Genomic DNA, 14,969 nt, shown 5'->3' with positions numbered 1-14,969 from the left:
CTGAGTGCTGGAAGTGGCTCTCTATCTTCATACAGATGGCCTTTACGCAGGTAAACATACAGATGTAAAAACTGAGTTGAATGCGTAAGATTTGAACACCTTACTGAATGTATGTTATACCTCAACAAATACTGTTAAAAGGGGAAAGGAGAACGTAAAAGACTGGTCTGGTTCTATAAAGATACTGTGTGGGATCAAAAGTAGAAGTGGGGAGGTATTCAGGAGTAACTGGGGACGGAGGTAATGGTTTGCACCAGGATGGTTGTCGGGAAGGCTCTGCAAATGGGTCAGATTCAGGAGATATTTTCTAATTTGGGACAACAAGCCATGCTAACAGATTTGTGGGATGTGAGAGAAAAAGAGAAATCAAGGATGACTCCTAGGTTTGTTGGGAAACAGTGGAAGGGAGTGCCATCTTTGGACATAGTCAATACTGAGGAAGTGGGTTTGGGACAGGTGGGAGGGTGTAAAGCAGAATTCTGTTTTGTGCTTATGTGAGATTAGAGCTTCCCATTGGACATCCAAGCTGAGATGTTAACAGTGGCACATATCAGGGTCACTCAAAGGGATTACAGACCTACTTTGGGGAGTTGGCACCATATCCATGGTATTCAAAAGCCATGGGATAGATGAGATCTCCCTGGGGGCTGACTGCAGATAGAGAAGAAGCGAGATCTGAACCCATTGATGCTCAAAGGGCAGGAAGGAAAAGAAGATCCAGAAAGGAGACTGAGAAGGAGCCACAGCGAGTGGGCTGACCTCTAAGATCCACATTGTACCCCGGATCAGCAACACAGCTGTTACCCTGCCAACATTAGGAGGGCCGTTGGTTTAATTGTTGCTGGAAGTTTGATAAGAACCGAGGGCTGACCATTGGATTTGGTAACATGGAGATCACCCATGGTCTGGCAAAGGTGGTTTCACCAAGTGGGTAAAAACGGATAGGAGTGAAAAAGTGGAGACAATCAGCTTAGATAACTTTTTTTTTTTAAGATTTTTTTATTTATTTGTCAGAGAGAGAGCGAGAGAGCACAAGCAGGGGGAGTGGCAGGCAGAGGGAGAAGCAGACTCCCAGCTGAGCAGGGAGCCCGATGCGGGGCTCGATCCCAGGACTCTGGGATCATGACCTGAGCTGAAGGCAGATGCTTAACCATCTGAGCCACCCAGGCGCCCCCCCCTTGCTTGAATTTATGCAATGGCTCTTAACAGGTATCCCTGTTTCTACCCATATGCGCCTCTCAAGTCTATTCTCAACATAGTAGCAAATGTGTGTGTGTTTTTTTAAGATTTCATTTATTTGAGCGAGAGAGAGAGAGAGAGAGAGAGAGAGAGACACACACGCGAGTACGAGTGGGGGAGGGGCAGAGGGAGAAGCAGACTCCCCACTGAGCAGGGACCCCGATGCAGGACTCTATCCCAGGACTCTGGGATCATGACCTGACCCGAAGTCAGACGCTTAACTGACTGAGCCACCCAGGCGCCCCAGCTTAAATAACTTCTTGAGGAGTTTACTATAAAGGAGAACGGGGACAAGAATAGGAGAAATTTCTTTTTTTATTATAAGATGGAAATATGATAAACATGTCTGTATGCTAATGAGGAAGATCTGGCAGAGAGGAGGGAAATAATGATATGGGAGGTGGGGAAAAATTAGAGTGAAAACCCTTTAGGTCGGTCAGACAGATGGATACAGTGTCCCGGAAGAGAGGCTGGATTTAGATCGGACCAAGAACAGGTCACCTGTTTTGGCGGGTGGGCAGGCAGAATGTATGGACACAGGGGCAGGTAGGCTGACTGGGATCTCTGAACATCGTTCTGTTGAACACACACACACACACACACACACACATCACGTAGTTTTCAACCTGTAGAAGAACCGTTCCTTCTCGGGAGCTCTAGTCTCCTAATCCAGGGATCACTTTCAAGTCTGGAGACATCCACATTTTCCCCTCACAGGACACCCAGCACCTGACCCCCCGGTAAGCCCTGAGTAAGCGTGCTTGTGCGGCGGCAGGAAGGAGTTGCTCTGAAAATGGGAAAAGCCTCTCTTGTGCCCCACCAGCAGGTTCTCAACACAAGTGCTCCTGGCGGCAGACAGCTCGTAAATTCCATCTATCTGTGGTCGCACTAGGCATTGTTTTAAACACCAGAGATGGGCGGGGGTGGGGGGGGAGGAGTGGATATGCAAAATGCCTGAGGGCTTTCTAGTTCCTTGAAACACTGAAAAGTTTTCCAAATTGATCTCTGTGTTCCACAGTTGCATCATCTGTACGATGAAAAAAATCAACTGATCTAGAAGATTCTTTAGCTTTAAAAAAAATACTGCATTCCAGGGGCACCTGGGTGGCTCAGTTGGCTTAGGAACCGACTCTTGATTTTGGCTCAGGTCATGATCTCAGGGTCATGGGATTGATCTCAAGGTGGTGGGATGGAGCCCCACCTGGGGCTCTGAGCTCAGTGGGGAGTCAGCTTGTCCCTCTCCCTCTGCTCTTCCCCCGACTTGCTCTCTTTCTCTCTCTCAAGTAAATAAATAAAATCTTTAAAAATATGTAAGTTAATTAATTAAAAAATACTGAATTACAAAAATCCAACTGGAGACATCATTATTGAATAACCCAGGAAATTGCTATATTGGACGTGTGGATACACAAGCATGTAAATGTGCTCATGATATAGGGTAGCATATGATTATTAAATTAATGATACACCTATAAGGACCTGAGAATAGATTTTAGGAGTCATGCCATTTCATACACATCTCGATGGTAAAATTTTGGTAAAATTGTAAAATTTATACAAGCTTTAAAGCTTGAGAAAGGTTTCTGGGTAAATATGGTGAAATGACATAGGATTATAGAAATCACTTTCTCAGATACCTATTTAATAAAAATTACATTTGACCCTTGAACAACCTGAGTTAGAACTGTGCAGGTCCACTTACCTACAGGTTTGTTTGTTTGTTTGTTTTTTAATAAGTATAGTCCTGTAAATGTATTTTCTCTTTTGATTTTCTTAATAACATTTTCTGTTCTCTAGCTCACGTTATCATAAGAATACAATATATAATACATATAACATACAAAATAGGTGTTAAATCAATATTATCAGTATATTATCGGTAAAGCTTTTGGTCAAAAGTAGGTTATTAGTAGTTAAGTTTGAGGGGAGTCAAAGATTGTATGTGGATTTTTGACTGCACCATGTAGGGGGATCTGTACCCCTAACCCCTGTTGTTCAAGAGTCAACTCTAGTTTTTGGGGGGGGGTTTTTGTTTTTTTAAATTTTATTATGTTATGTTAATCACCATACATTACATCATTAGTTTTTTATGTAGTGTTCTCAACTCTAGTTTTTTATTTTATTTTTTTTTTATAAGGTGTTTTTTTTTTTTTTAATTTTTTATTTATTTATTTGAGACAGAGAGAATGAGAGAGAGAGAGCACATGAGAGGGGTGAGGGTCATAGGGAGAAGCAGGCTTCCTGTCGAGCAGGGAGCCCGATGCGGGACTCGATCCAGGGACTCCAGGATCATGACCTGAGCCGAAGGCAGTCGCTTAACCAACTGAGCCACCCAGGCGCCCTCAACTCTAGTTTTTTAAAAGGTAAAAATTTCTCTAGCAGAAACAATATAAGGAAAAAGCAAAGCATTATTCCATAAACATTAAAAACTAGTGGTCAGGAAAAGAAACAGAATATTCTGGAGTGCCTTGGCTTTAAGTACATCTCCATCCCTGGAAAAGGTACTAAGGAAAGGCCCATCAACATTATGAGAGTCTCATAATACTCCATGATTTGGAGAAAAGTAGACTAAGGGTAATAAAAAAGTCTTAAGACAAACCAAGAAAAAGAAAAAAAAATGATTTAAGGACCTGAAATCTTCCAAAAGTAGGAAGTGAATCCATTATAGTCTAAAACTGAAACATATAGTTAAAAATACAGTGATAATTATAACTGTCAAGCATCCAATCTCCTAAAAGTTTTCATCAAATTTTTCTTGAGTTTAGAGGCATTTTCGTTGGTGAAGAAGTGCTTCATGAAGTTCAGCCAATTCTTTCAGGTTTATTTTTCCTCTGTGAAGAGTAAATAAAATTAACCATGATTTTAAAAAGTAAATAGCCTCGACAGAATTATTTTATTTTGAAACAATTATTTGATATGCTGGTCACTTTTTTTTTTTTTACCAATCTCTTTGTCCATACACTGATCAAACGGTCTAGAACAAATACCAGTCCGCAGACTACATTCCATATTTCATTTAGTCTGCACAGAGTTTTCAAACAATTTTGAGAAAATAGTGTCAAAGTAGGAGGGTTCGATTACAAATGCAAATGCCTCATATCTTCTAATGAATCTGAAGGCCTGACAACACAGGGGCCACACTCCCACTTGGCAACAATCTATTCTATCTGAGTGATGGTACCTGTGCCCTCTGGGGGCATCCCTCTCCAGCCTGCCATGGCTCCCACCACCCCTTGATCGTCTTTAGCAATGAAGAGAACATTGGCTCCTATTTATCATTTCACTGCACTGTGGTTTTTCTGAAAGTAGAGAAACATTCCCCAATATCCATGTGGAAAATACCAAGGGAGACGAAGAAGGTTGAGTGAGTTTTCCACCCAAACCATCTTGATCATTGATGTTCCTTTTGGTTGCTGAAGGCATTTTGGTCAACATGATAGGCCTAGAATGATGTTCACCAAGTGCCAACACTAATGTCTCTTTTTCCTTTGGGGGATATAATTTTGTGTGGGGGTTACTTTCTTCTTTGTACTTTTTTTTTGCATTCTTTGATTTTTTTTCTTTATGATGAAAATGTCCCATTTTTATAAAAAAGTATTAGGCATTATTTAAATACATATACACATACATGAATATGTTTATATAAACAGACATATATTCATACATAAATAAATACGTCTGTGCACATATATATAACGCAAAGTGGTGATGGGAAATGATACAAGTATTCTTGTAAGAAAGTAGAGTACAGACCCTTGGAGATACTCTGTGTACTTTCCCCTGAGTGAATAAGATAGGTTTTTTCATTATAATCCTCAGACGTACCTCCAGGGAATCCTCCCTCCTCCATATCAAGGCAAAGGTCATTTCTTCTTCTTCTTTTTTTTTTAGATTTTATTAATTTATTTGAGAGAGAGAGAGCGCAGAGGGAAAGTAAGAGGGAGAAACAGACAGCAGAGCCCAACGTGGGGCTTGATCCCAGGACCCTGGGATCATGACCTGAGCTGAAGGCAGAAGCTTAACTGACTGAGCCAGCCAGGCGCCCCCAAAGGTAGCTTCTAAATGAGGCATTCATTTATCAGGCATTAAGCCTTCCCAGGCTTGGGCACCTGGGTGGCTCAGTCATTAAGCCTCTGCCTTCGGCTCAGGTCATGATCCCAGAGTCCTGGGATCAAGCCCCACATCAGGCTCCCTGCTCCGCGGGAAGTCTGCTTCTCCCTCTCCCACTCCCCCTGCTTGTGTTCCCTCTCTCGTTGTGTCTTTCTCTGTCATATAAATAAATAAAATCTTAAAGAAAAAAAAAAGACTTCCCAGGTTTTCTAAACAACAGCAGAAAACGGTATTTTTAATACCATCGAAGGAAAACTTTAAAAAACAGGTCTATTCCAGGAGAAACCACACCTTAACTAGGAAGATATTTTTTTTTCTGAAAAAAGATTGACAAGGAACTTAATCTGAATATATAATAAGGTTTTAGTTAAGTTGTATTTAATCAATCTCCCAGGCAGTGGTGTTTAATTTACAAAAGCATATTATTTCCATCTTCAAATTATTCAGTTCTGTCCCCAGAGGTTGTATCCAACAAACTAAAAGCCAGAAGATGACAAATGCATGAAGGAATAAAAGCAGCACTTTTCACACCCTTGTTGCTTTCAAATTATAGTTCTTCATTAGACTTGTTCCTTTGGAAAAAAAAAAATCGAACAGTGCTATTGATGTTTTCTATACTATAATTGATCTGAGCGACTATAAACTACTCTAACTAGGGTAAAATGGGTAATAAATAAGAATCACGAAGCATGAAAGCAACAGAGATTGAAATTTAGTGTTTCCAGGATATTATTTGCTTCAAAATGATGCCAGCTAGCTAATCAAAGGACATTTCCCAGTTTGCCAGTTATGGTAAGAAAGGTAAGAATTGTTTGGACCGTGGCATCACTTTAGATTTTTTTTTATTCCATCTTTGCGCTTCCTGTTTGCATTTTCTATTTTGCAGACCGTGTTCTCCCTTCTCTCCCTGGCCCCCTAGTCAGGGACTCTGATTCCTGTCGACTGAGTGCTTAATCATCAGTGTCTGATCGGTACCACTTCCCATTTACCATGACCTCCTTTTTGAGTGAGAAGACACTTCTTTCTTTGTCCTGAATCAAGGTTTCCCTTTTAGACTTTATCACCAACTGTTTGACTTCGGATGAATTCCTGAACTTCTCTATTTCTCAAACTCCCACAATATGCGATAAAGAGAAAAATATCAATATTGTTTTTACCACACAGGAATATTTTGATTGTATGCATGAGGCAATTACATCCTATCAGATGTAATATGTTAAATACGTATCTATGCATATTTAATAAGTCAACACATGTAAAGCACTTAGTATCTGACCTACATTGCTCAATTGCTGTTCATGTTCATATAAATAAATCGTATTATTTATATATTTATTCAATAAATTCCTCTTGAGTAACTATTCTAATACTGGGTATACATCAGTGAATAACATAAAAATCTCTTCCCTCATGGAGCTCCATGGAGAAGCCAGCTGATGAAATAAGTGCATTATATAGGATGTTTGGAGGTGATTAACACTATAGAGAAAAATAAAGCAATAAAGGAGAATGAGCAGTGTTGAGGGAGCATAGGAGGTGATTGGTTTGTAATTTTGAATAAGGTGGCCAGAGACGGCCTTGTTGAGAAGGTGACATTGAAACAAAAACTTGAAGGAAGTAAGGGAAGGAGCAAGGAGAGTATCTGGGAGAATTATGTTCCATGCAGAGGGAACAGCATGTGTGAGGAACAGCAAGAAGACCAAGGTGGCTAAAGCAGAGGGAGGTTGGGCCAAGCAGCAGCAGATTAACCACTCCACATTCTTGAATGCTGCACTGATGGCTATAAAATCGTATGTATGTATGTATGTATGTATGTATTTATTTTTATTTTTTTTTAAAGATTTTATTTATTTATTTGACAGAGAGATAGAGAGAGAACACAAGTAGGCAGAGAAGCAGGCAGAGGGAGAGGGAGAAGCAGGCTCCCCGCAGAGCAGGGAGCCCGATGCGGGACTCGATCCCAGGACTCTGGGATCATGACCTGAGCCGAAGGCAGCCGCTTAACCGACTGAGCCACCCAGGCGCCCCTATTTATTTATTTTTAAAGGGCAAGGTGCTTAGTAAGTATTTATCCTCTGCATGGAAACAAGTCAGTTGTCTCAAATTCCATGCCTTCCTCAGTCTCTCATGCTCTACAGAGCCTGGGGAGTGCTCATTAATCAAGAGCGCCAAGCGGCGGATCGGTTTTCACACTGTTAATGAAGCCTCCAGAACCAATGCTCAAGAAAAAGCTTAATCTAAATCACACCATTCTTTGGAGACCTTCCCTTTAGTTTAGGATGAGCCTTCGGCCCAATCAAAAGCCACAGACAAGGGGCGCCTAGCTGGCTCCGCGCGTGGAGCTTGCAACTCTTGATCTCGGGGTTGTAGGTTCGACACTCTCCTTGGGTGAAGAGATTACTTAAGGAAAAATAAAATCCTTAAAAAAAAAAAAAAAAGCCAAAGCAAACTTTCCAGTCAACCTACAAATTCAACTATTACCCACTACGCATGGGTTTAACTATAAAACTGTCTTCTGTCTCCCCTCCCCCTCTGAACTATGTCCTTGATTAGAATAATTCTCACCCCTACCATTACTCTATACATTCAGTGCCTCAGGGCAAGTCATATTAAAATAAAAAGAAAAATGCTAAATCTGCAAACCATATCTTTGTGATTTTTGCCCAAATTTCATTATACACAGTGCATTTGGTAAAAGATACATGTATTTTTATGGCTTCCATAAGTTCCTTTGAGTTTTGGTGTTTCGCCACTTACTAGCTGTGTGTGACCTTGAGCGAGTTACCTAAGCTCTCTGGGCCTCAGTCACCTCAACCGAAAAATGGGGGTGGATGTGCCCCCTAAGGTGATTTGGAAGGATTAAAAGAGGAAATATAAATACAGTAATCCCCCAGGACACCTGAATGGCTCAGTTGGTTAAGCATCTGCTTTGGCTTAGGTCATGATCTCGGTCCTGGAATCAAGGCCCCCCCTTCCGCACCGTAGGGCTCCCTGCTCAGTGGGGAGTCTGCTTCTCTTTTTCCCTCCGCCCTTCCTCCTGCTACTGCTCTCAAATAAATTAAATCTTAAATAAATAAATAAATAGAGTAGTTACCCCTTATCTGGGGGGGGGGGGGTACATTCCAAAATCCCAGGATATGCTAGAAATCACAGCTAGCACAGAACCCTACATACACCACATATTTTCCTACCCACATATACCCATCATTAAGTTTACTACATAAATCAGGCACAGTAAGAAATTAACAAATAACTAATAATAAAATAGAACAATGAGAAGAATATACTGTCATGAAGGTTATGTGAATGTGGTCTCTCACAAAATACCTGATTGCACTGTTCTCGTCCTTCTTCTTGTGATGCTTTGAGATGTGAAGATGTGATGAGATGCGGGGTGGTGACCGACGCAGGCACGGTGACGTAGCGTCAGGCTCCCACTGACCTTCTGATGGCGTGTCAGGAGCGAAATCATCTGCTCCAGGATTGCGGATGACCTCAGGTAACCGGAACTACGGGGAGCCACGGTCCTCACTCAGCATAGTGACCGGTCTCCAGCAACACTACACGAATATTCCTTGTTGTCATGGTCACTGTTATGTTGTTTTTCTGGGGAATTGCTCAAAAGGCAGAGAGACATTAGGTGCTACAAAGCACCCATGTAAACGAATGGAACGTGTAAATCAAAGAAGGAGTGAAATTGATGACTACTCTCCTGTGTCTCCTATCGAAGTAGCAATTAATGAAATTGACTTAATTAATGAAACATTGACTTAAATCATGATTATAGACTTCCCTTTTTTTCAGATAATCAGCAATTGCTTAAGAGGCCAAATAGCTATGTTCCTCTTTTTATTATTTGGGAGGGACATGGCCTCAGAAGGTATTTCTTTTTTTTTTAAGATTTATTTATTTATTTGAGAGAGAGAGACAGAGAGAGTGGAGGGGGGGAGGGGCAGAGGGAGAGGGAGAGAATTCTGAAGCAGACTCCCCATTGAGCGTGGAGCCCCACCACCACGATGAGATCATGACCTAAGCCAAAACCAAGAGTCAGATGCTTAACTGACTGCACCACCTAGGTGTCCCTCAGAAGGTATTTCTAAAAATGCTTGTCACTTGGTAACATACTGTAATGGATAATAACGATAACAGTAACAACCATTTGAAGGGTGTTTGCATGGTGTCAGACACTTTATGTATACTATTTCATTAATTTTCGGAATAATCCCAACAGAGATGTTACCACCGTCCTTATTTTACAGTTGAGGAAGGTGAAGCCCAGAGAGACTGAATCACAGCTAGTGGGCGACATCGCGGAATTCAAATCAGGATCTGTAGTCTCCCACACCCGGCTCCTTAAATCTAGAGTCTTGACCGCGAAGTGGTTATGAAATGCCTGAACAATGGATCAGACTTTCAGTTGGTAGCCGCCGTCAGCTTCTAAGGCTGATTCACAGTGGCTATAGGGCAGTTCACCAAGTATTTCTAGAAAAGTGTGCAGGCTACAGGAAATAAGTGGAAATCATAGGTCTTTGGGTGTATTACTAGGAAATTTAAATAATCTATGGGAAGAGATCAAGGTTGAGGGAAACTATTAAGTGTAATGATGAAAATTATATTTATGGAGGATTTGTGTGCCATTGTACCGCACAGACGTTTAAAAAACACAAACAAAGACACGGTCCCTGGCAAGATCTCCTTAATAAAGAGTGGAGTGTGGTTAAATCCATCTTCAGCAGATGCATTACCTTTCGATGTGCATGCTACATCAATCATTTGTAGGAATTAAGATCATAGGCTGAAATGAAGCCACACGACGGGCAATCCAAGTGAGGTACCCTACCAGATTATCCAAGTGCCAGCAATCTCTACACATCAGAGATGATCTGTCTTCCTTAAAAATATCAGCAGGATCAGAACAGATTTTTTAAAATACCGCTGATACTTTGATGCGACATTTTTCCATGGGATCCAATTTCCTCACATTTTACTTGATCAACGTTGGCAAGCCCCTAGGTTTATTAACAGGTGGTGTGGACAGGTTAATTACCGGAGGAAATTAGTGCACCTCAGAGACCAGGGCAATCACTCCTACTTGCAATCACTTTTAACTGTAAATGATTTGCTACAGCTTCTCATTCACCTCTTGGGCTGAGGGTTTGGACACCAATGAAGTTTCATGAAACTCGGGCCTCTTTTCCAGGCTAGGATCTAGCACTGTGCCTTTGTTAGCAACTTGGCAAAGACTAATTTGAATGTATAAAATAGTAAAGATGACCTAAACACAGCATACTGGTTTCCTAAGGCAGCAATAACCAAGTGACACAGCTGAGTGGCTTAACCCTCAAACATTTATTCTCTCACAGATCTAGAGGTGAGAATTCTGAAATTGAGGTATTGGCAGGGCCATGCTTTCCTCTAAAAGTGTCTGTATCCAAATTTGCATTTTTTATAAGGACATCAGTCATCTTGGATTAGGACTTACCTTAGTGACCTTATTTTAACTTGAAGATCTCGGTAAAGACCCTGTGTCCAAATAAGGTCACATTCTGAGTTACTTGGGGGTTAGGACTTAAATACAGGAATTTGGATGAATTTGGATGAGAAAATTCAACCCACAACACACAGTGTTACTATCACGTTGATGACGACTCCAGCAGCTTGGGGGTGGGGGGGGCGAGGGAAAGAGGCAAGTACCGTGTAGTGTGGTAAAATGAGCTCGGGGTCATGCAGACCTGGATACAAATCCTGACCTGGTCATCTGGGAGATGTGGCTTTAGGGAACTTATTGGTATTAATTGCTGAAAGGTAAGTCATAACTCACTATCTTGCAATTTAAAAAAAAAAGATCCTTTAAAAATACATTTATTTTATATGTGTAACAAATACGTAGTTTACAAATACTAATTTACATAATCCTTACGACAAACCTAAAGGGTAGGTAGTTACCACACAGAAGGCACACAGAAGTTAAGTAATGTACCCTCAGTGATACAACGAGCAAGAAGCAGGGGCACGCTTCACAATTGGTAGCTTGGCCCAAGACCTAAGGACTAAACCAGCTGAGCCCCTTCTGCTTATTAAAACTGGCCTGATAGGCCCCCTATTGCGTGCAGCAGGTCATGCCCCACCTACCTTTGCTCAAAATATTTGACTGGCTTCCCATCTGACTCAGAGGGAAGGTCAGGGTCCTGATCCCGCCTCCAAAGCTGTCAGAGGTCTCACCCCTGCCAGCTTGGGACCTCATCTTTGGTCACTTCCCCCCATCTCTCCTGCTCCCGCCAACCCACTCTTCCCGGACACTCGGGCACTCTCTGACCCAGCCCTTTGCCTTTTGCTGTTCCTTCTGGCTGTAATGCTGTTCCCATTACAGCTTCCTCAGGACTTGCTCCAGCCCTTTGCTCAGAAGACACCCATCTGTCCACCTGGCCACTCTCTCTGCACCTGCTACTATTTCCTTTCTCTTCATGTCACTCATCCCTGCCTGACATAATATTTATTGTTTGTTTGCCTATTGCTTCTCTCCCCAACTCCCAGGGCTTCTGAAGATGGAGTCTTTGTTTATTCACTGCCGGAATCCCAGTGCTTTGTGACTAGATAGCTAAATCAATGGATTGGGTGATTATCACCAGGCTTGATCATGCTTCATAAATAATATTGCAATTTTTTTTTTTAATGCAGAAACCAAAATTCATTGGAAGTGGCACAGGATTGGGTAGAGAACAAGATGATTTTGGCCGGGGAACTTTTTTTCTTCATCTTTAGGAGAATGCACGTCACTGAGATGCACCATGCATCAGGCTTTCCAGCTTGTCCTGGGGCACGGCGCCCGGCATAGAGGAAGCGCTCGGCGGCAGCTGGGGGTTGAGGAAGAAGAGCCAGAGGAGAAAGAGTGAGAAAGGGAAGAACAGGAGGGGGAAGGGAGAGGAAAGGACAGCAAAGGAGAAAGAGAAGGGGAAGGGAGGCAACTTGCTTGGTGCTGGTGACGAAGCCGAAAAGCCAGGCTGGGTCCACGAGCAGCCCACGGTCGGGACCCCTGGGACGCACCCCGTGTCAAAGGTGCAGCGTGACAAAACCACTCTACTTTTCGCCAGTCTCGTCCTCTGCTTGGAAGAGCACCCTGTCTCCTTCATTTACCCTTTTTTGCAGAGAAAGGATTTTCTCTGAACCCCCGAATACCACTTTTCTAAGCCAGGGTTGCACCAAGATCAGCAGAGAAACTTCTTCGACATGCAGTCACCTCCGGAAGCACTCTCAGGTCCTCAGTGGCAGGTGGCACTGGGCAGGTGGCTCAGCCTTGTGTCAATTCATTTTCTCATGGGCTGGCAAAAGTCTAGATCCATTATTTCCTGAAGGGCTTTCTTTTTTTTTTTTTTTTTTTGGTCTCTTCCTGCTGTTCTCAGCAAAGGAAAACAATAGCTTGGGAGTAGCTCTGAGCCTCTGTCACCCCTATAATAATAAACTAGCACATTGGGCAGACTCACCCCATGGAAAGTGCATTTGGGCTTGCAATTCCAAACGTTTAAAAGAAAAATGGGCCAAGCCCAGGTCGTGGTGTCTATGACTAATGAAAACTCTGCTGGCTGCCACTCTCCATTGGTCTGAAACAAGAGCCAGTGTTTAATGGGTAATCATGCTGCAGGGATCCTTCCTCAGCCCTCCCCCAGCATTCCCCGGGTGGAATGCCCTTATCAGTATGAAGAGTCACCACATTCCATACAGATCTTTCTAGCACAGGGAGTATGAAGCAATGCTGCTATATAAGGTTATTTCCAGCTCCAAAGTGCTGCTCTCAGTAACAGAGCTCCATGTGTCAGACCCTCCTGCCCCCTCCCCACCCAAATCAAGAGCAAGAGGGAGAAACTTCTTGGATGAGATCGTTTGGAAGACGGACTGCAAAATGCAGAAATATGTTGCCATTAATGACGCCTGACATCAGTGTGCATTTGACATCTGAAAATGTATGCCCTTTTTTGGAATCTAGAAAGCCAACTCTTTGGGGTCATGGTTCACACATGTACATTTCACAGGTGGTGCGATTCATAAATGCACATACTCACATTCACAGTATAGATTTGGGAAGGTACCCAGATGATTACTTCATTTTCCAGAAAACTGAAAGGGGAGTGAGTTCTGATTTCTAGGTAATTTTCTAGTAACTCCGACTTTTCTGACTTTAACTCAGGGTTCACAGTGTAGAGGATGGCTGGAGGGAGGGCAGAGAGAGATTTGGCATCCATTGTCTTCGATGCAGGTTGTGGAGTAGAATACATTTACCTTCCATGGGCTAGGTTTTTAAACTTGACATCACAATGAATTTGTGTGTTCTGGGTAGGTACCAGCTCCTGTTTCTTCAACCAACACCGATCTGCAATATACTCTCCTGACATGGAAGGTTTGGCAAGAAAGAAGAGGTGGGCAAAAGAAAAATGATCCAGAAATTTCCTAAGTAAATGACAGGGGATAATTAAAAACTGGCAATAATACCTAAAACAATCAATGATCTTGAATTGCTGGAAACATAGCAAGAAAATAAGACATGCGCTGCAAGTTATTAAATAGAACAAATCTCTCGAAGTAATAAAATACGCAAGAGAAGATTTTCTATGTTAATATGACAGGGCGAAACTTAGCATGTCTGACTTCACAGTGCTTCCATTTCCCTTGCTGCTGTGACCTACAGCTTAGCAACTTCTGCTTAGCCCTGCATGTAGGCATGTTACAGCTAAGATTTGCAAAAACTGCTTTTTACCCGAAACCTACGTCACCACGAGAGATAAAAAAGTTCATACAGAAATGACTATGCAATGTTTAAGATGAAGAATGACACGACTAGAATCCTGTACCCAAAGACCAACTTGACCAAGAACAAAGAATTTAGACCACCTTCTTCAGATGTCTCCAGATGTCAGTCACCTTTGGACTCCAGCCCCCTCCTGCTTCCCCCTTTGGCTAACATGAAAGAAGCTCTAATTCCATGCCGAGGGAAGATGGTTCTCTGAAGCAGTGGTCTGCCACCTCTTTGGTTTGCTGGCTTCCCCAGTAAAATCACTTTCCTTGCCCCAACCAACATCTTTCCTTTTGACTTATTGACCTGTTGTAGACGAACAGAACGAATGTGGGCTTAGTTACAGTAGAAGATAGTAGAAAATAAAAGTTGCCCCCTGTAATACCTAAAATTGTTTAAAAAAATATTTTTTTACTCCTAGGCAATACTAGAAGATAGAGATTTAGATCAAAGTGTCTGTCCAAATCATAAAAATTACAGAAAAATGGTTTCTTAAGTGTGGAGGATACTACCTTTGGTGGAACTCATTTGGTTTCTTTCCCATTTCCTTTCATCATCCAAGTCAGCAAAAGGTTCTTTTAGTGTCATTTTTGTGAGAACCCTTCCTCACACACAGCCATAAAACCAACCTATAAAAAGTTTAGAACAGGATTGGGATCAAAAGAGAAGAAGAAAGCATGCATGATTAGAGAAGTCTCTTAAGGAATTCTCCCCAAGTCATTGGTGAAAATTGAAATTATGTGCATTGGAATCCAAATTATTCATCTTGGGAGTCTCCAGGACTACAGACCACGCTTTCTACACGTTCAAAAAATAGTCAATCATTTTATTTAAA

This window comes from Phoca vitulina, unplaced genomic scaffold, assembly GCF_004348235.1.
Source record: "Phoca vitulina isolate PV1807 unplaced genomic scaffold, GSC_HSeal_1.0 scaffold31, whole genome shotgun sequence".
Classification (NCBI taxonomy): Eukaryota; Metazoa; Chordata; class Mammalia; order Carnivora; family Phocidae; genus Phoca; species Phoca vitulina.
This window is presented reverse-complemented; position numbering follows the sequence as displayed.